Source organism: Panicum virgatum, chromosome 4N (assembly GCF_016808335.1).
Source record: "Panicum virgatum strain AP13 chromosome 4N, P.virgatum_v5, whole genome shotgun sequence".
NCBI lineage: Eukaryota > Viridiplantae > Streptophyta > Magnoliopsida > Poales > Poaceae > Panicum > Panicum virgatum.
This window is the reverse complement of record NC_053148.1, coordinates 5,166,351-5,188,511: the sequence shown is the minus strand read 5'-3', so window position 1 is coordinate 5,188,511 and position 22,161 is coordinate 5,166,351.

Here is a 22,161-nt window from a genome sequence, read left to right as displayed (position 1 = left end):
AAAAACCACATGAGGTTTAGAGCGATGCCGACAAACATTCAGGTTGCTGTTTATAGCGCGCAAGGTATATGCAACGCTCTAGCAGACTAGATTACGAAAGAAAGAAATAACATAACATTCAACTCCACGAGGCCATAGCACCAGACCTTTTTTTTTATTAAAGCTCATACATATATATTAAAAGGATATAGGCAGCATTACAATATGGCCCCTAACAAAGGACCAAAACACCAACACCTTCTCAACACAGACACGCACACACGCTCACACGCGTCGAGGTCGAGAACATGCGTCGAGGCACCACCAAAGACTCCAGAAAGTCGTCATCGTCATCACCGAACAGCTCAGCATGGCGGGGGGGGGGGGGGGGGGGGGAGGCAGAGGCGTCACGGACGCATGCTCCCGGTGCGGAAAGGCCTCACCAAGCGGAGGTTGAAGAGGGGAGGGATCTCTGGCAAGGACCAGCATCTCCGTCAACCCAAAGATTGAATGAAACCAGTGCCCGGAGGGTAAGAAATAGGAGTCCGCAAAGCCCCAGGTGGAAGGCGGGCTGAGGCAAGAACATCGACGAAGTGGAAGTCGAGGCCGGACAGAAGAAGAGGAGTCCGAGGAGAAGCTGCCGAGGCCCATAGTGGATGGAATGGAGGGTGGTGGATGGCGGAAGAGGAAACCCTCCTCAAAACTGGATCTGAGTGGAGGATGAAGAGGAGGCGGGTTGCAAGATCCGTCAAGGGGCGTGGGGAGGGAGAAGAGAAGCGATTTGTTGTAGTAGCCCTCACCTTAGCTGAAGCACCGGCGACGAACAGAACGGCGACGACGACATCACCATGGGAGGGGATTCCCATCCGGGAGCTTAAGCAGAACAAGCAGAAAAAACTAAACATAATATACATAGTAGCTAGGGCCGGCCCTCCTCCTGCACGCCGCCGGCGAGGCACCGGCCGGGAGAGAGGGTGCCGGAATCAGATCAGAAAGAGAAGAACGAAAGCCTCTCTTGGGTGCGGGCTCGAGTTCACACCGTTGGGGTTGGGTTGGGACCGGCGGTTGTGTGTTGTGTCTTGTCTTCCGTGCTACCTCACGTAAGAGACCAGTGCTGATGGGATCGGTAGGGATCTAGCACCAGACTTGGGTGGCATCTCTGTTACATCTGTCGGTGTTTACCGCCAAGCCTGCTCAGGGATACCCTTAGCAGTAGAGTTTGTAGGTAGGGATCGACTGTTTTAGAACTCGATGGTACAAGGAACACAAAGATTTAGACAGGTTCAGGCCACGAGTTTGCGTAATACCCTACGTCCTGTGTGGTTTGTATTGCCTTAGGTGTTGATGATTGTTTGGAGGGGGTCCCTGCCCGCCCTTATATATCCGGAGGGACAGGGTTATATGGAAAGTCCTAACCGAGTACAGTTGGAGTCCCACTACAACATAATCGGGTAATTTTCTTTGTACTGCAGCTAGTTCTACACCTATTCGGGTAGTTACAAAAGAGGTAATGTACATTCATAAACTATCCCTTACTCTAGAACATTCTAAGTCTATAAGCAGTCCCGCTGTCTCGGGTCTGACAAGCCCCCGAGCTCTTCGTAGCCAAGTCCTGCAGGCGTCGAGTACTTGGCTGGGCGTCTTCGAGTACTTCAAGTAGTCAGAACATCCTTCTGATTGCTTCTCGTCCTTCCTTCAGATACGTTGAGTAGTCCTTCAAGTACTTCTGTTTGCTTCGAGGCTGTGAGGTGCGCGAAGTACTCGCACTCCATATGGAGTAGCCCCCGAGCCTTAGGTTGAATCGCAGAATCAGGCTGAGGGTCACTTTAGTCTATTTTCCAAAAAAAATGAAAAATAAATCTCTGATGCCTATATCCGGCAGCCTCCGAGCCTTAAATCAAAATCCCTTTTGCTACGAGTAGCCCCTGAGTGTAGATTTAGAATTAAGGATTTAAGTCGTGGCATCAGATTTTATCCTTCAGATTATTTGTAGGATTCATCAGATCCGGAATCCGAAAAGACCTCTTTTTTGTGTAAAATCCTAGAAAAATGATACAATTGGATCCGCCACACTGATTGCACCCGAAATAACTTCAGGAATAAAACCCGGGATGTACGGCTCTTTATTCAGTGCTCACGTGGGACGTTACTATTTGGAGAATCTGCATTATTGCATCTTTGACTGCGTCCGTAAATGCTGTCATGAATGCGTCCGTGAAACGTGCACTATTGATTCACGGGTTCTCCTCAGTAAGCCCCTTTGTGACTATAAAAGGCAGGGGAGAGGCCCTTAGCAGAAGCACCGAAGTGTAACAGCCATGGCTTTTCTTTGGTGTTCTTGCTCTCGCCCTCCTGAAATTTGTGTAGTTCTTCCCAGTAAAAGATGCTAGAAGAGAACTTACGAGTGACAAGAGAAGTCTATGCTGCCTCCTCCTGCATCCCCAATGTTCTCATCGGATCCAAGCTGGACATCATGTCCTTGTATCTTCCAATAAGGCAGATTTGGGGTTGCTGGGTTGAGTCTTGTTATGTCACATCCTTGAGGTTGCCTGTTTCTGAGTGCCCAAGAACTGACATCTCTGGCGGGGAAGCTTAATCTTACCACAACATATTCTGGGAGAAGGAGAACTTTCTCCAGAAGATGCTACAAGAGGACTTGCGAGGTGATTACTGTAATCTGCCTCCAAACTCTTGAAACTTTCCTCCCAGAGTACAAGTATCATTATTCCCTTAGTGGGAATAACAAGTTTGTACTTTGTCATGGCCTCGGGCCGATCTAGCGGCAGCAGACGTCGACTAGAGGCTCCAAGAGATCTAGACGATGGGCATGCAGGTCCGAGTCATTGTAAAGTTTAGTTAGGAAAAAGTACTCGAGTTGTAATATCGAGTAGTTGTATTGTGTCGAGTACTTATCCTTATTTTGAAATGTAATCCCAGTTAAGGAAAAGAGTATCGAGTAGTCGACTAGGGATGTGAGTGTTTCTTTTTCCAGAATGTAATCTCAGAAAAAAGGAATGTCTCAGAAAATCCCATTTTATCCGCAATTTGCAATGGACTGTAGACCCGTTGGATGTTTTTATCATGTTTGCCACCGTCATTATAAAATGAAACAGTGACTTAGGTTTTACCCCACCGGCCGCCACTTGTTTTTACTGCTTTAGATCTGTCTTTTTGCTCTCGAGCTTTCAGATCCAAAGTTCTTTGTCGGTACCCTGTAGCAGGGATACCCACTTCTACTGCAGCAAGGCAGGAGTCGTGTAGTCATCCGTAACTACGCCATAAGGGGCGGAGCAGCCGGGCCCCACCGGTCAGGCTCTTTCCTCACCAGGCCAACGGCCCCGGACCCGCTCCCTGCTCTGGGACGGGTCCGGTGACGCTATGTGTCCCTGGGGAAGGGAACCTCCGAGCAAACAGCCGAGGACGCGGACCCCCCATAGGGGTCCGGGACCTCCTCGCGAATGTCCGGACCTCCCACGCGCATAGAACCAACATGCCGCCGGGGGGGTCCGGAGCCGCCACATGTCCCGCAGGTGCGGACACGGGCGCGGGACTTTCGCTGGAAGACTTGCCCACCCATCGCATTCAATGTGGGTGGTTGAGGCATGCTCTTCCGCCGCGGCACGCGGGGCAGCCTTTGTCAGGCCTCACTGTAGACCGCATATTACAGAGGTACACAGAGCAGCCGCATGCGCTGCATCCGCGCAGAACCCGTCTGCCGCATTAAATGGATACGACGGCACGACGCTTTTCCATCATGTCGCCTACGCCGCAAGCTACACCGCAGTTCAGCTACGCTACAGGCGACGCCGCAAGCTACGCCTGGCGCCGTTTCGACAAGACAGGGCAAAGCATGCCGGTCGGAAGATCCCTGCGGGCAGGCAAGGAAATCCAGGAATGAGATCTCCTTCGCCTGCAACGCCATAATGTATGAACAATATGATATTTTATACTACATCGATTGGGCCCACCTGTCGGGGACTCAACGGCCATGTACGCGCCTCCCTTGAGATATAAAAGGGAGGCGCTCGCTACAGATGGACGGAACACACACAGACTCACACTGAACTCAGCACCAGATACGCCAAGACTCTCTCGAGACTAAGGCAATACAACACACAGTGGACGTAGGGTATTACACTCCGGCGGCCCGAACCACTCTAAACCTATTGTGTTCATCGTGTTCTTCCAGCGAGATCGAACTAGTCCTAGCTAACCCCCGAGTACTCTCCCTCTAGGCTTAGGCGGGTGCATTCCGCCACCCGGCTGTGGTTTACCACACCACGACATTTGGCACGCCAGGTAGGGGGACTTTAGCTGGTTTTAATTCATCTCTTGCTCGTCTCCATGGTTCGGGTAGACGACGTGGAGATGACGGAGGGTGTGGCGTCATCCGCGCCACATGCCTCTCGCCTTCCTGCTCCAGGGGCAACCGTACCCGTGGAGCAGCCACCGTCGGCGGCGGTGCGCGCTGCACGTCGGCAAGATTCAGGGCGCCCGTCAAGGGCCCCCTCACAAGCTGCGAGCGGCGGAGTGCTGGCGGCAGCTAGGGAGTTGCTTCGCAACCCTCCGGCTGCTGCAGCCTCGCCAGACGCCGTGAGGCAGTGGAGGGACGACATTGACCGTCTCCTCCATCTAGCTCAGGCCTCCTCCAGTTCTGCAAGGACTGGGCAACGACCTCCGCCTGGCAATGCGGTGGTACCCTACCACCGGCGCAAGGGCGGTGCGTCGGCAGCCGTGCGCTCCCCCACGGTGAGGGGTCCACGAACAGAAGACCTGCAGGCGGAGCTCAACCGCAGGCGTGCTGGTGAGGACGCATGCATCTCCGTGGAAAGGGCGTGAGAGCGCCGCCTCAACATTGAGGGCTGCAACCTCAATGCCGACTTGGACGTGGCAGCACCCAAGCCTCCAGTGAACGCCCGGATACAGGCGGGTGCCCCGGTGGCTGGGGTGGGCCGCGCTGCGCTGGTGGATCACCTCCGCGCGGTGGCATGGTCGTCCAAGTTCTGCCCGCACCTGCCGGAGAAGTACGACGGTACCACTAACCCGTCAAAATTCCTGCAGGTGTACGTTACTGCCATCACAGCAGCTGGTGGTAACGACGCCGTCATGGCGAGCTACTTTCATGTAGCCTTGACTGGGCCTGTCCGGACTTGGCTCATGAACCTTACTCCTGGGACAATTCAGTCCTGGGAGGGGCTCTGTGCGAGGATCACAGCGAACTTCGCCAGTGCATACCAGCAGCATGGTGTGGAGGCACACCTCCACACCGTGAGGCAAAAACCCGGAGAGACGCTCCGGGCATTCATCTCGCGCTTCACCAAGGTACGGGGTACTATTCCTCGTATCTCTGATGCATCTATTATCACTGCTTTCCGTCAGAGGGTACGTGATGAGAAGATGCTCGAGAAGCTGGCGACGCACGAGGTGGAAAGCGTTACCACGCTTTTCTCCCTGGCAGACAAGTGTGCCAGGGCCGCTGAGGGCCGCGCATGGCACTGAGCCCCCCAAGACGGAGACGCCAAGGCTGGTGGCTCCGGGGCTACCGCTCAGGGAGGTGGCAAGAAAAAGAAGAACAAGAACCGGAGTCGCGGGGAGCCACATCACGGCGGTCCAGTCGCTACAGCAGCAGCACCAGCTGCTGCAGCAGCGGCCGGGGGCCAGAATGCGCATGGCAAATGCCCGCGCCCGCAAGGTGGTAGTGGAGGTTCATGCCTAGTGCATCCCACCGCTCGCCACAGCGCCGCTGACTGCCGCGAGATCCAGAAACTCGCGAAGCGGGTCAGTGGGCGGCGTGAGCAGTCCTCCAAGGATGGTTCACCCCCTCCTCGCCAGCAGTCTGGCAAGGAGAAAGCCTCCGACAGCGAGACCGCTGCCGGGGAAAAGGAGCTGGGGTACCAATCCCCCGCTCGGGAGCTGAAGGGCATTTACCGCCACGACAACTCCGACTCCGACAACGAGGAGCGCCGCAAGAAGCTGTACGTAATGTACAGTGGAAGCTGGGAGCTTGTCTCCCGGCGGGACGTGAAGACCCTTCGTCGAGAGGTCCTTTCGGTGAAGCCGGGGGTCCCGAAGGCTGCAACGCACCACAGGTGGATGAACACCACCATCTCTTTCGGGCCATCCGAATGCCCGGAGAACATGGCCGGGGCTAGTGTACTACCTCTAGTCACCGCCCCTGTCATATCCAACGTCAGGCTCTATCACGTGCTGATTGACGGTGGGGCTGGCCTCAACGTCATCAGCTATGCAGCGTTCAAGCAGCTGCAGATCCCGGAGTCCAAGTTGACTCCCTCTCGCCCATTCTCTGGAGTGGGCCCACATCCGGTGTTCCCTCTGGGGAGCATCACCTTGCCGGTCACGTTCGGGACCGAGGAGAACTTTCGCACAGAGAGCGTCCAGTTCGATGTTGCGGAGGTGAACCTCCCGTTCAATGCCATCATTGGTCGGCCGGCACTCCACCGCTTCATGGCCATTGCCCATTACGGGTATTTGGTCCTGAAGATGCCTTCCCCTGCCGGTGTCCTCACCGTGCGGGGTGACCTCACCGCTGCCGTCACTGCAGTTGAAAGACTGCATGCTCTGGCGGCAGAGGCTACACGTTCCGAGGAGGGCCCATCCACCTCGCGACCCAGGGCGCCTGCAAAGGCACCCAAGGTTTAGCTGTCTGATCTGGACGATGTTCCCATGAAGACGGTGCAGATCGGAGCGGACTCCTCTAGGACCACCCGCACCGCGGGAAACCTGGAGGAGAAATAGGAAGACGCACTCGTCACTTTCCTCCAGGCAAATGTGGACGTGTTCGCCTGGGAACCATCACAGATGCCCGGAATCCCTAGGGAAGTGATCGAGCACCATCTGAGGATCTACCCCGATGCCACGCTGGTACGCCAGAAGCCTCAGAAGTAGTCCGTGGAGCAGCAGAACTTCATCCGTGAAGAAGTCCGCAAGCTGCTACACGCTGGCTTCACCGAGGAGGTCCACCACCCCGAGTGGTTGGCCAACCCGGTCGTCGTCCCGAAGGCCAACGGGAAGCTTCGGATGTGCATCGACTACACCAGCCTTAACAAGGCATGTCCTAGAGATCCCTATCCTCTTCCATGTATCGATCAGATCGTGGACTCCACCTCCGGGTGTGACCTTTTGTCTTTCCTAGATGCATACTCTGGTTTCCACCAGATTCAGATGTCTAGAGACGATAGGAAGAATACTGCTTTTGTAACAGTGGATGGACTTTATCGCTATATTGTCATGTCATATGGTCTACGGAATGCCTTACCCACGTTTGTACGAGCTATGAACAAAACCTTCTGTAATCTAATTAGAGATATAGTTGAGGTGTGTGTTGATGACATTGTGGTCAAGACTAAGGTAGGGTCAACACTAGTTGAAGACCTGTCCCTCGTCTTCGACCGGCTACGCGCCACGCGCACGAAGCTGAATCCCGAGAAATGCATCTTCGGCGTCTCGACAGGGAAGCTGCTGGGTTTCCTGGTCTCACATCGAGGCATCGAGGCAAACCCAGCCAAGATCAAGGCAATCGAGATGATGAGGCCTCCTGGCCGCATCAAGGACGTCCAGAAGCTTACTGGATCTCTCGCCGCTCTTAGCCGCTTCATATCGAGGCTGGCTGAGAGGGCCCTCCCCTTCTTCAAGCTATTGAGGAGGTCCGGTCCATTCTCTTGGACTGAAGAGGCTGAACAAGCCTTCCAGGAGCTGAAGCAGCATCTCACCTCATTGCCAGTATTGGTGGCTCCAGAGCCAGGTGAGACGTTGTTCTTGTATCTTGCTGCGTCTGCAGAGGCGGTCAGCATGGTGCTGGTCGCCGAGAGGACACAACAAGCCCGCCAGGGGGGACACCAGGGTCTCCCCGGCCAAGGATGGTGGGCCGAACCCCGGACATGGGGGCCCGGCAGCCACTCCTCTGTCTGAAGGTCCGGACCCCAGACAAGGGAGTCCGGAGGAGCCTCATCCCAGTGGGAACCCAGAACCACTGGGGGTCCAAGGACCTGACGTGGTGGATAAAGGCGAGCCAGACCCGGCCGCCAGAGTCCGGACCATCCAGAAGCCAGTCTACTACGTCAGCGAAGTCCTCCACGAGGCAAAGACCAGGTATCTTGAGACGCATAAGTTTATCTATGCCATACTTATTGCGTCCAGGAAACTGCGCCACTACTTTCAGGCACATCGAGTTGTCGTAGTGGCCTCTTACCCGCTAAGAGCGATCCTGCACAACTCCAACGCCACGGGCAACATCGCCAAGTGGGCAGCAGAGTTGGCTGAGTTCCAGCTGGACTTCCAGCCTCGCCATGCAGTCAAGAGCCAAATCCTGGCTGATTTCATAGCGGAATGGACTCCTTCCCCAAGCAATTATGGGGGTCCGGACCTCAACGCCGGACCCCCGGAGCCGGAAGTCAGGACACCAGTCTTCACCGAGCCCAACTGGACACTCTTCTTCGACGGGTCCATCCGCAAGCAGTGGGCTGGAGCTGGTGTGGTCCTCATCGACCCAAACGGAGATCGGCTGAAGTACATGGTGCACCTTGAGTTCAAGGCCACCAACAACATGGCGGAGTACGAAGATTTGATCTTTTGCCTGACACAAGCCCTGTCTCTGGGGGTCCGGCAGCTTCTGGTGAAGGGAGATTCTCAGCTAATCATTAAGCAAGTTCGAGGGGATTGCAGCTGCAACAATCCCTAGCTCGCGGCATACCTCATCCACGTGAGGAAGCTCGAGAAGGACTTCGACGCCTTGGAACTGCAACATGTTCCCCGCGAATTCAACTCAGCAGTAGATGATCTCTCCGCGAGAGCATCTACCTGGGCATCCGTGCCCGAGGGCGTCTTCGAAAGACGGTTGCTGAGTCCTACCGCCCAGCCTACCGAACTGGGTGAAGGGGATCAAGCTAGCGCATCGAAGCTAGCGGTCCCGGCGGCATTCTACCTGTGGCGCCCGCCCTGGGTTGTGAGCTCTGTTGAGGATCCTAGAGACCTCATAGAGCCGCTCCCACTTGCTCAGGGAGCTCCCGATGTATGGATCTCCGAGATCCGGGACTACCTGAAAGACAATATCCTTCCTGATGACGATGTGTCTGCTGAGCGCATAGTACGATTGGCCAAACACTATGCGGTGGTAGAAGGGGATCTCTACCGCCGTGGCGCCAATGGTATCCTCATGCGGTGCATTTCCCAGGAAGAGGGCACGAGTTGCTCGCGGAGATCCATGGAGGCGAGTGTGGAAGTCATTCCTCATCTCGCACGCTTGTTGGCAAGGCCTTTCGTCATGGCTTCTACTGGCCGACAGCACTCCAGGATGTGGCTGAGCTGGTAAAGTCCTGGAAAGCATGCCAGTTCCATGCAAAGTAAATACACACACCGGCTCAAGCTCTGCAAATGATCCCGCCCTCATGGCCATTCACCGTATGGGGCGTGGATATCCTGGGGCCGTTCCCCCGGGCCGTCGGCGGGTACCGGTACCTCTACGTCGCCATTGACAAATTCACAAAATGGCCGGAGGTTACCCCTGTGGTAAACATCACCAAAAAATCAGCAGTCGCATTCCTCAAGTCCATTGTGTGCAGATTTGGCGTCCCAAACCGCATCATCGCGGACAACGGGACCCAATTCAAAAGCATACTCTTCCAAGAGTACTGCGAGGACATCGGCATCCAGCTATGCTTTGCGTTCGTGGCACACCCCCACAGCAATGGACAGGTTGAGAGAGCGAATGCAGAGATCCTCAGGGGACTCAAGACCCGCACCTACAACTGCTTGAAGAAGCATGGTGCCAAATGGGTTGATGAGCTTCCGTGCGTACTATGGAGCAACCGGACCACAACCAGCCGAGCCACCGGGGAGACTCCATTCTTCCTGGTCTATGGGGCTGAAGCATGCCTTCCCCCAGAAATCCACCTGGGCTCGCCACGGGTCCAGGGTTTTAAAGAATCCGTGCAGGAACAACTGTGGCATGATGACGTGGACTTCGTTGACGAACTAAGGTGGCGAGCAGCAATCCAAAATGCACGTTAGGGAGCTCCGGACTGGCGACCTCGTCCTGAGGCGGATCCTAAACCGAGCAGGGCTCCACAAACTCTCCCCCAGCTAGGAGGGGCCCTTCAAGGTTACAGAAGTATGCTGGCCAGGATGCGTTCGCCTTGCCACAGAAGATGGGGTGCCGCTACCCAACCCATGGAATATAGAGCATCTGCGTAAGTTTTACACTTAGGCAGAGCAGGGAAATGAATTTTTCCTTTGTAATAAGATAGAATTAGCATGCAGCCTAGAGCATTAGAGGTCCGCCCTCGTAAACCCGGCCTCTGGCATCCATCGCACCGTCGGCTAGCATTAACGCATGGCCCAGAGCGGTAGAGGTCTGCCCTCATGTTGACGCTCCTTAGCGCCCCCGATTTATATACCGCAAGCGCACGGTTTCGTGTAGCTTTTCCCTCAGAGTATTCCCCCAAGGTTTATCAATCCACGGAACCAAAGAGACAAGAAACAATCTACTAGCATAGAGATTCCTTTGTGTGAGATGATGAAAACGAATCTAATCTACTAAAAACACGACAAACACCGAAGGTAGCAAGAGAAAGTTAGAGATAACCAATCTAGATCACCTAGATCATGCATATGTTGTAGTTCCAACTAGATAAAGTGAAGTAAGATAGATGTGAATCTCAATGAAAAGCCTCTTTAAACTCAAAATCTCCAATCCGATCCCTCGATACCCAACCTACTCTGTGGAGACGGCCTGTCACGACGCCCCCCCTTTTCAACGGGATACCCTGAAGCAAGTCGAACTCACTTTGGTAGTTCCGCCATGAACCTCTAGCCACCATGACTACAAGATCATGCTAAGTGATCTATCTCGATAATAGATCTAAGATGAAGCGAACCCAAAGAAAAGAACGAAATCGAAAGAGGAGAACATGGTCGCTAAACATTCGGAAACACAAATAACTTCACCATGAATGATAGTACATCACAAGATCACAACCGGGGCCCTACCTTGATCTTGATGATCCTAGCTCCAGAACTCCGACGTGGTCTTCCTTGCAAGGTTCCCACGTCGGCTAGGGCAAACCCTAGACAACTAGCACAACCCTCGGCTCTCCGAGAGGTGTCCCTCTATCTTCTCTGCTCCTTGGCATCGTCTCCCGAATTGATCTCTGCGTGAACCTTGGGGAGGGGTCTTTAAATAGCCTCAGGGAACCCTCGGTCAAAGGGGAGGTCGAACCGACCTAAAAAAGGCCTGGGCCGGCCGGCCCAATGAGCCTAGGCCGGCCGGCCTGGGTCTTTCCTTCGTCGGCTGGTGCTCAACTTTCTCCCCAAGTCTCCTGGAATCTTCTAGAGTTTATGTCTTTCACGATTGCACCCCTTTAGACATCGTTATCTTCGAGATTTCTTCGAGGAGAAGGATAGGATGGAAAATCCTTCCTTAAATATCTCTTTGCTTTGCTTAGCTTCGAAGTATCTCGATCTTATCTTGTGGGCTTTGTCTTTTGGGCTTCATTGGAGGGTGGATGTGCATGAATGGGCCTCCAATTATCATGGCCTTCGACCCTTTGTTCGGGCTTTGGCCTTCGTCATTCTTCGTGTCATCGCGTGATCGTGGGCCTCGCCATTTCATGCTCCAAAATTGGTCAAAAACCTGTAAAAACGAAGTACCTCCAAAATATATGTGCAAACGTGAAAACGACCAATAATTGGGCCGAGGTTAGGATGGTTAGTGATTTTGATATTAAATTAATGCCATTATCAAAGTTAAACAGGGGATAAAATGGATACTTAAGGAGCGCCAACATTCCCCCCATGCTTAAACCTTGCTCGTCCTCGAGTAAGTCTTTGATAAAAATCAGCGCTGCCTTTCAGTGTCCAATCCCTGTACTTGATCATACACGAGAAAACACAATGCTCCCAAAAATATTTTGCAGTTAATAGTTCAAGTTGTAACCAGCTTTTTTCAATGTGGAAGGTAGATACAAGTTAAATGCTTCCCCACAATTATTAAGCACATGCTCTCAAAATTAAACAAGTCTCAGGAGTAAGAAAGTAAGTTCCATAAGTAATGCTAAACCAAGATCAATAATTCAAACCTCATTGCAATTTGCTCATGGAAACTCTCAGCTCATCTTGTCTCTCAAACTTGCTAGAACTCTCTCCTTTCTTTCTCTCATATGTATGTGTGAGGCTTTATCTGGAGCTCTGGAAAGGTTAGTCCTAACAAAAGATATTATAATCAAGATATTATCAAAACAAGAAATACTTCTTATGTATTTACCGAGACTCGTCAAAAAGACCATTGGAAAATAATTTCTTTGTGGAGAGGGAGAGAATGGAACACACACTTTAGATGGTGGACATGTGCAAATGGCAACGGTTGATCCCAAGGCACGACTGAAGTCCTTGTTATCGGATTGCACATGGTTGGAATAATTGAGTATAGAATAATCTTCAAAGTACCCGGAGTTTAATGAAGCAGACGGAACCGAGGAGCTTTTCATCATTATTTATTTCATTTTTTTCTTTCTCTTTTTTTTATTCTTTTTGCTCCTCAGAACCACTGGCAACACAATGCACTTACTCCACCTCCCCCCATGCTTGAACTTTTGCTTGTCCTCAAGCAATGAAGTGATGATAACTTGATGGAGTGAGTGCACAAAATCTTTATCAATTCTCTGGACATAACTTTGGAATTCAGGGGAGCATCTCCTCGTGAAAGATTGAAGCCAACAAAGGAGGAAAAGGGGCAGGCCGGCCGGCCTAGGGGTGTTGAGCCAGCCGGCCTACTGCCTGTAGGCCTCCACTTCTTCGGATTTTTCTTCTGCGAATTCTTTGATGCTTCCCAAGCTTATGTTTTACTGAATTTTGCTCTTGATTCCACTGTTTTGCCGTCGAAATATATATACTCAATATATAGGTTGTGGTCAAGGAGGTGTTTCACAAAAAGATGTTTTTGGTTAAGGGTGGATATCCAGCGAGGTTTGTGATGTTCCCGGTATAGAAACTCACAATGCATGGATAGAATGGTTAGCAAAAGATAGGTACGCAAAAATACGGTATGGTCAACTTCTTAGTCTCGTACCAAAGAAGATAAATCCTGAATTAATTCACCTAAAAATAATTCTTGCTCTATGGTTTTTATGATATATCATTTAAGCTTGTAGAAGGGTAGAGCAAATGCAAAAGGTATCATTGACAAGGTTAGCTCAAAATTAAATCCAAATTAAATTTTCCTTGACAAGCTTAAGTAAGAGAGCAAGAATAAAAGATATGGGTCCTAATTTATCATAACCTCCACAATTGAATTAGCCGGCATTTAATTAATTTTCAGATCATGTTAAAGAGAGCATTAGTTTAATCATGCATAAACCAAGCACAAGAAAGTAGACAAAGCGGCAACGATCATCATATTTTAACATGGCACAAACTTTCTATCATCATTACTAACCATAACATTAAAGCGTGGGTGATGCATTTATTTATCATGGTGACGAAGACAAAAGAAAACAAATTGCACACATGCTGAAATAAATAAAACAGAAAATCGCTACGCACACACAAGCTTGCACACATGCTGAAAATAAATGAAAAGAAATAGAAAATCCAAACCACACGTGCGAGCATTTTATTCTTGGTCATGTCGTCGATCAATCTCCTTGATTGGCTCTTGCGTTGTATCCTTGATCATAATACTGCTGGAATGCTCCTCCATTAAATTGTTCCGGTGGCGCCAGACCTAGAAGTCCCATTTGATATGCAATTCCTGCAGTTCCATCTTCTAGTTGGGTTGTATGCCTCCGGATGGCATCTATATCTTCCATATTTCTTCTCGCATAAGCACCCATAATTCTCATTCCTTGTTCTGGTTGAGGGAGGTCAAAATATTGTGCTCCAAATGACGGGTCGGGCATCTCTCCTTGATATGACGAGGGTGGGCATCCGTAGTTGCTAAATGGTGGGGGTGCCGCCGCAGCGTGCCCCCATGCTTGTTCTTGGCTTCCTTCCCATTGACTCGTCCATCCTTGCGGGTATCCCTGTCCACTTGATGCACCTTGAAATTCATTTCTCCAATAAGCAGAACTTGGCGGTGGAAGATTTACTTCCAAGTCTTCTTGTTGTGCCGATGCCGATGTCCCTTCAATTAACCTTCCTCTTTTTGATTTCTTCACCTTTTTTCCAATATTTTCAACTCGCCAATCAGTCCTCCCTCTTGCAAATAATTTCAGCCTTTGATCGGGGAGGGAAATATCCATCTCAGAAATAGTAAATCCCTTCTTTTCATCTCCTCCGATATAATGGCCTTGCCTCAAATGATCAATCCCAATATCTCTTCCCGGGACATAAAATTTTTGGATCACTCGTAACCTCGGATTCATTGCTCAGGCTATCATTGTGAGATAACATCCCGAACCAACCTCTCCCGTGCCGGATGATGCTTCACAAAGCCACCTTTCAACCATGATGTTGGTGGGATCAATTACTTGCTTCTTCACCAATGCAGCATACATCCAACTTAATTCCTGGTCGGTGACCTTTGATTCTCTCATCCTCCCGAGAATTCTTTTGCTCAACCAAGAGTGGAATATTTGGAGGGTAACATTACTTATATTCTTTCTTTGGCGGTTGACATCTTTTGCTATTTTTGTCCAAAATTCATCAAGCTCTCCATCTTCAACTTGCACTATTTTATATGCATTATTTTTGAATCCGAGCAAGCTTCCTATTTCACCATAGGTGATTACTTTCTCTTCATTCTTGAGCCTAAATTTCAGACATGTATTTTTGAATCCGAGCAAGCTTCCTATTTCACCATAGGTGATTACTTTCTCTTCATTCTTGAGCCTAAATTTCAGACATGAAACTTCTTCACCATCCACCATTTCCGTTGATTTTTCTAATGTCATGAACATCTCAAGAGCCACTTCTTCTTGCATATCAACCGTGACACCATCGGAAAATAACTTCCAACCGATGTTTTCCAATAGCTCATAGATGTCATGATGAAATCCCAGCTTCACCAATGCTTCATCATCAAAATCATAATTTGCTCGTAGTCTTCCCTTCATGAACTTGAGTCTTTCTTCTTCTTCCTTTGACAAGATAATAAACCCATATTCTGAATTCTTGGGCTTGTATGGTGGTGGTGCGGATGACCTTGTCGAACGCCGTGGAGGAGGTGGCATCCCTTCGGTGAATCTCATGGAGGAGCTTCTCGGGTCTCTCATCCCACCAAGGAGCAACATGTCGCTCCTCGGTGCGGGGTTGTCTTCCTCCATGCTCCGCGGAGACTCGGAGACTGAGTGCCTCCGCGAAGAACTTGCCGATGCGTCGGATGTTGATGAACGTGTCCTTCTCCTCCCGGCGATGACCTTCATGAGGCCACTCATGGTGACTCTTTGCTGCACACACTCTAAAACAAACACACCGGGGGTTTCTTGCCGGCGGGAGAACAATATATCGAAGAGTGGAGCAAACTAGGAATTATGGTGAATTTTCTGAGATTTTTGAAGTAGATTTTGGTGGACGAATTTTTCAGGGCTCTAACTGATGTTTCTGGGCAAAGAACTTGAAGAACATAAGCAAGGAAATGAGTGAGGAGTATACCTGCCAAAGGGGAGCACCAGAGGGCATAAATAGGGGCCAGGCCGGCCTAGGGTGTTTTTCCCTCTTCTCCACTTCAATTTTCTCTGGTGGCTTCTTGGTGCAATTATTTTCTTCTGTCCAGTACATCTTGTATGCTTTGCACCGCCCAAATCATGTGAACCACTCCTTCTTTGCCTTTGATGTCCACTTGCAAAATTATTTCTCCACTTTGTGTCATTCACCTTGTCCCATGCTTAATCATTCATCACATGGTGCCATCTTTGCTGAAAATCAATTGTCCTTCCCATGCATGGCTGCTCCCTCCTTTGAATTATTTGCATGTGGTGGTAGGTAGAGAGCACTACTCTTTCCCGTGAACTCACTTTGATCAATGGATGTTAATCAAGCACATAAACCCTTTCCAAATGATGCTTAGATGTTTAATCCTCCTCTAACTTCGAAATTTCAGAATTGACTCAAAGCATGTAATGAGTTTAAATGAATAATTAGAGGGGAATTGAAACATCTTTACATTTGTAAGTCGAAAAATATTTCCCGACTACATTAATTTTGGTTGCACCGGAACCGTTCACTTTCATGAATTGATAGCGAACAATCTCGAATTTAACCGTGGGTCTTGGGTTTAGGTTCTAATTTTTGCCAAAATGAGAGAGAGAATTTTGAAAAAGAGAATAATTAAGGTTAGGAAAATTCTAGTCCTATGGTAATGAAACTGAAAATTCTCTCTATGTTTGTGTGAACCTACGCATCAAGAATTTAAGTAACATAGCGCGGCTCTACTCGTGTGTTTTAACTCAACTTGGTCCGGCCGTCATGGAGAGGACGGTCGCCAAAAATAGGTATGGAATTTTGGATGTGGCTTTCTCAAGAAGAGGCAAATAAATCATAGGATGGCTCATGTCATTGGTTTAAAATAAGAAATAACATTGGAATGACCGAGCGAATAAAATCCAAATCGAATTGTTTGACCGAACTACCAATTGTTCAAAAGTATATCATGTTCCTGCGTAGCAAAATTCTCGACTCACTTACCTAAACCTTTCGCGGGTTGTCCTCCCGGCAGCTTATTCTTGACTCGACGAACGGGTTGCCTCCCGCAAAGCGCTTCGTTTATAGTCTATAGCTAGACTTTCTTCTTCTTCACTTCGGACCAACGCTCGATGATGGCGCTGCAGTCTTGGGTACCCACTTTCGCACAATCCTTGGTGCGGGTTTGTCTTCTACGTTAGTCGTCTTTTTGGTCTTCACAGGCGGGCTTTTAGCTTTCTTCTTGACGGGTGCAACGATCTTCTTTGTCGCGATGGACGCGACGACTTCTATCTCCTCCTTCGCTTCCTTCTTGCACGGCTCCTCTTCTTTCTTTGGCTTCTCCTCTGTGACACGGCGGTGAGGCGGAACATATTTAACATTGATCATGTTGCATACCTCGAGGAGTGGACGAAACTTGAATTCGCTTGTGGTGCCGTTGATGTCGAACTTTATCTCCCCCTTGCCAACGTCGATGTTTGCCCTTGCGGTCTTGAGGAAAGGCCTCCCAAGTATGAGAGGCGCCTTGCTCCCTTCTCCCATATCGAGAATCACAAAGTCAACGGGGACTAAGTGTTCTCCAATCTTCACGGGCACGTCTTCGGCGATTCCTAAAGGATAGCGAACGGAATTGTCCGCTAACTCTAGGCACATGGCAGTGGGTTCCGGCTCCGGTAAGCATAGCTTCTCGAACACATTCTTTGGCATGACGCTCACACTTGCACCGAGATCACAAAGTGCTCTTTCGAACATAAGAGATCCAATGGAACACGGAATGGTAGGACATCCGGGGTCCCTCTTCTTTTCTGGAGCTTCATTAGCGATTGCCGCGCTACATTCCTCAGTTAGCTTGACAGTGCTTGGCGGTATCTCGCGCTTGTTTCCCATGATGTCTTTGAAGTAGCGAGAATACGTCGAAACTTGTAGAGCGTCCAAGAGTGGCATATTGATGTTCAACCTGCGTACCATCTCAACAAATTTGTTGAATTGCTCATCTTCGTGTTTACCTTTCCGGTATCGTGGCCTTGGCGGTAGAATCTTGGTGTCTATATCATCTAGCTCAAACTCCGGCTCTTCGGTGACTATCTCTGGCATAGGAGTAGGTGCCTTCTCCTTGATGATGGTCTCCACTTCAACTCTTGGCTTAGGCTTCCTTGCTCCCAATGCATGTTCGGGTTCTTCGGTCTCCTTTCCCGAGCGAGTTTGAATTGCCTTAGCCGTCTCCGGACTTTGAGGTTGCCCGGGCAATTTTCCTTCGTTGCTAGATAGGCGTCCGGCGAGCTGGGCTACTTGTGTTTCTAGCATCTTCATCATGTTGAGTACTTGAAGGTTAGAGCTCCCGACCTCCGTCACCTTGCCATCAATGTTCTCCAAGATCTTGTCCATAGCCTTGAACTTGGTGACGGTGTCCTTGTTGATCTTGCCTTGCTCCTCCATAAACTCCTTCAATTTTATACGAAGAGGTACCGAGTTTTGAATGGAAGAGCTTGCATTAAATTGGGGTCTACCTTGCCCGTAGCGGAAGTTGGTCGGCGGAATCCATTCTCCCTTCTTCATGTAATCGAGCATCTTGGCTTCCTCCGGGCAATTCTTTTGCACATGGCCATACTCTCCACATTCTTCACATGTAGACTTTGCTTCGGCCGCCTTCAAATCGATAGCTTGGGCTTCTCTCTTTTCCACTTCCATCTTCTCCAACCTTCTCATGAGCGAGTCGATCTTCCCTTCTAGCACTTCTTCGCGTTCCACTTGTAATACACTCTTCGCGGCGCCCACGGCTTGGAGTGGTTGCAGGCGCCCCGATGATGCCCATGCGTCATTGTCTGCCACCTTCTTGAATAGTTTGAAAACTTGAGTAGGCGTGAGCTCAATGATAGAACCTCCGGCCGATGCGTCAATGATCCCCATTGATGCAGTAGTGAGGCCTTGATAGAACTTCTGGACCACATCCTCCCTTGAGAACTTGTGATGAGGTACGGCGCGGATGTAGTCGTTGAAGCGCTCATAGGCTTCCGCAATAGTCTCCATCGGGGCTTGCGCGAATGTTGCAATCTTGTTGCGCAGAATCTGGGTCTTACCCGGCGAGTAGAACTCTGTCATAAACTCTTTCATCAAGGACTCCCAATTTTGCACCGTGCGCGGTGGTAGAGAATGAAACCATTGCAGCGCTCTCCCAAGTAGAGAGAATGGAAAGAGCCTCGCTCTTATTTGATCATGAGTCATCCCTTGCATGTCGAAGGTGCGGCATAGTTGGAGGAACGCTTGAAGATGTAGATTAGCGTCTTCTTTTCCAGTGAAGGGCGAGCTTTGCACCATCCTTATGATTGAAGTCTTGATCTCGAACGGAACTCCGATGTTGTCGAGATTTTGGATCGGCAAGTCCCGAACGTCCGGAGTGCATAGCTCTCCGATCGTACGCTCTGGCTCCGGTAGCGCCATCCCTTGGTGAAGTGGCGCCTCCTTTGGACTTGTTGGTGGAGTTGCTTGAGGTGAAGACGATGAATCGTCGGCTTCAACTTCTGGATCTACTAGTTCCGGCTTCCTTGATCGTGCTTCTGGTCTCCTTTGCCTGTAAATTTTTTTCTGGATCATCCACAAAATTTTCGGGTTTGTTGGAGAGGCTCCCGTCCATCTCCTATTAGGGTTAGTGAAAAAGAAAAATATATACGGGATCTAAAAGATGAATAAACAAGATCTAAAACATAAAGGAAAAATAAAACAAACTCTAGATTAGATTGATTTTCGTGGAATAGATCCGTTTTTTTAGTTAGGTCAGAAAAATTAAGAGATCTAAAAAGTCAAAAAGAAAAATCAAGAAATATTTACGAATGCAAGTAAGATTGGATCTTAAATCGATGGTTCCCTGGCAACGGCGCCAGAAAAGCTTGTTGACGCTCCTTAGCGCCCCCGATTTATATACCGCAAGCGCACGGTTTCGTGTAGCTTTTCCCTCAGAGTATTCCCCCAAGGTTTATCAATCCACGGAACCAAAGAGACAAGAAACAATCTACCAGCATAGAGATTCCTTTGTGTGAGATGATGAAAACGAATCTAATCTACTAAAAACACGACAAACACCGAAGGTAGCAAGAGAAAGTTAGAGATAACCAATCTAGATCACCTAGATCATGCATATGTTGTAGTTCCAACTAGATAAAGTGAAGTAAGATAGATGTGAATCTCAATGAAAAGCCTCTTTAAACTCAAAATCTCCAATCCGATCCCTCGATACCCAACCTACTCTGTGGAGACGGCCTGTCACGACGCCCCCCTTTTCAACGGGATACCCTGAAGCAAGTCGAACTCACTTTGGTAGTTCCGCCATGAACCTCTAGCCACCATGACTACAAGATCATGCTAAGTGATCTATCTCGATAATAGATCTAAGATGAAGCGAACCCAAAGAAAAGAACGAAATCGAAAGAGGAGAACATGGTCGCTAAACATTCGGAAACACAAATAACTTCACCATGAATGATAGTACATCACAAGATCACAACCGGGGCCCTACCTTGATCTTGATGATCCTAGCTCCAGAACTCCGACGTGGTCTTCCTTGCAAGGTTCCCACATCGGCTAGGGCAAACCCTAGACAACTAGCACGACCCTCGGCTCTCCGAGAGGTGTCCCTCTATCTTCTCTGCTCCTTGGCATCGTCTCCCGAATTGATCTCTGCGTGAACCTTGGGGAGGGGTCTTTAAATAGCCTCAGGGAACCCTCGGTCAAAGGGGAGGTCGAACCGACCTAAAAAAGGCCTGGGCCGGCCGGCCCAATAAGCCTAGGCCGGCCGGCCTGGGTCTTTCCTTCGTCGGCTGGTGCTCAACTTTCTCCCCAAGTCTCCTGGAATCTTCTAGAGTTTATGTCTTTCACGATTGCACCCCTTTAGACATCGTTATCTTCGAGATTTCTTCGAGGAGAAGGATAGGATGGAAAATCCTTCCTTAAATATCTCTTTGCTTTGCTTAGCTTCGAAGTATCTCGATCTTATCTTGTGGGCTTTGTCTTTTGGGCTTCATTGGAGGGTGGATGTGCATGAATGGGCCTCCAATTATCATGGCCTTCGACCCTTTGTTCGGGCTTTGGCCTTCGTCATTCTTCGTGTCATCGCGTGATCGTGGGCCTCGCCATTTCATGCTCCAAAATTGGTCAAAAACCTACAAAAATGAAGTACCTCCAAAATATATGTGCAAACGTGAAAACGACCAATAATTGGGCCGAGGTTAGGATGGTTAGTGATTTTGATATTAAATTCATGCCATTATCAAAGTTAAACAGGCGACAAAATGGATACTTAAGGAGCGCCAACACCTCATAATCCCGGCCTCTGGCATCCATCGCGCAAGCCATGTATATCAAGTTGCAAAGGAAAGACTTTCCCCCAGTTCTGTCTTTGTGTCCAATTTTATTTCACATTTTGATTCTCGATATTTTACTTTTCTAACCCCCACGCGGACTTCCACTCTGGTCGCTACAGCTAAGATCTGTATTGAGTTGCTGGACTGCCGTACAGGTCCGGACGCTCTTGCTGCTGGGAGAGGGGTCCGGACCCCTAGGTACCTACTCTGGAGAGGGGGTGCTTGTTCCTGGGGTGGTCCGGAGTCCTGTGTAGCCGCATAGCCGGTTCCGTACCCAAAGCCTACACACTCCACCACCCTGTAACGAGTGCTCTAGTATCCGGAGCTGGGTAACTAGGGGCCCGGACCTCGGTCTAGCTCAAGGGCTGGCTTCCTAAGTCCTACACGACAAGTCCAGCTCCATATCTCAAAGGATCGAGTACGACAGAATGACCTCACCCACTGCTAGGAGGGGTCTGGAACGTCGGAGCCAGGTCCGGTAAAGTCGTGTTTGTTTCCTGGAGTGGTCTGGAGCCATGTGTAGCGCCTTAGCCTGGTTCCGCACACTAAGCATACACACTCTACCACTCTGTAATAAGCATTGAACTGCCTGGACCTGAGTATCCGGAGCTCCGGACCTCGTACTAGTCTGGGAGCCGGTCCAGAATAGGTCCTGCGGGCCTGCTACTAAGCTCTGACTTTGAGTGGTACGCAGGTTGAGCCTTGACTGGTGGTAGCTAGCCTCAAACCAATGAGCCTACCTACCAGGGGGTCCCGGCATCCGCTTCAAGGCTTCATGTAGATCGAGGTCCAGTCTCTGTGGGAGACAGACTCAAAACAACTGAGCCTGTCTCCCACGGAGCATTTGCTTTGAGCCAGACACCAAGGATCGACCCTGCATTTTTCAAACAGCTAAGTTGCAGTATCATTACTACCATACAAGTGAGTTTGATTTTCCTGGCTGTAGTTTTTCTGCTATACAGGGAATAAGTCGCTCGTTCATGTTGCAATCTATGCTACACCTATGCCCAATGATGCATCCTCAACCTCATACGGGGGTCCGGAGTGTCTTCTACGGCTCGGATGGCAGATAGGTCCTAACAACTGAACCTATCTACTTGGGGGCCAGGGCGCCGGGGTGCTGCATACCGCAAACCAGAACAATTGACAAACAGCTAAGTTGAAATTTTCTTCTATTAAGTTTCAACAAGTACAATGT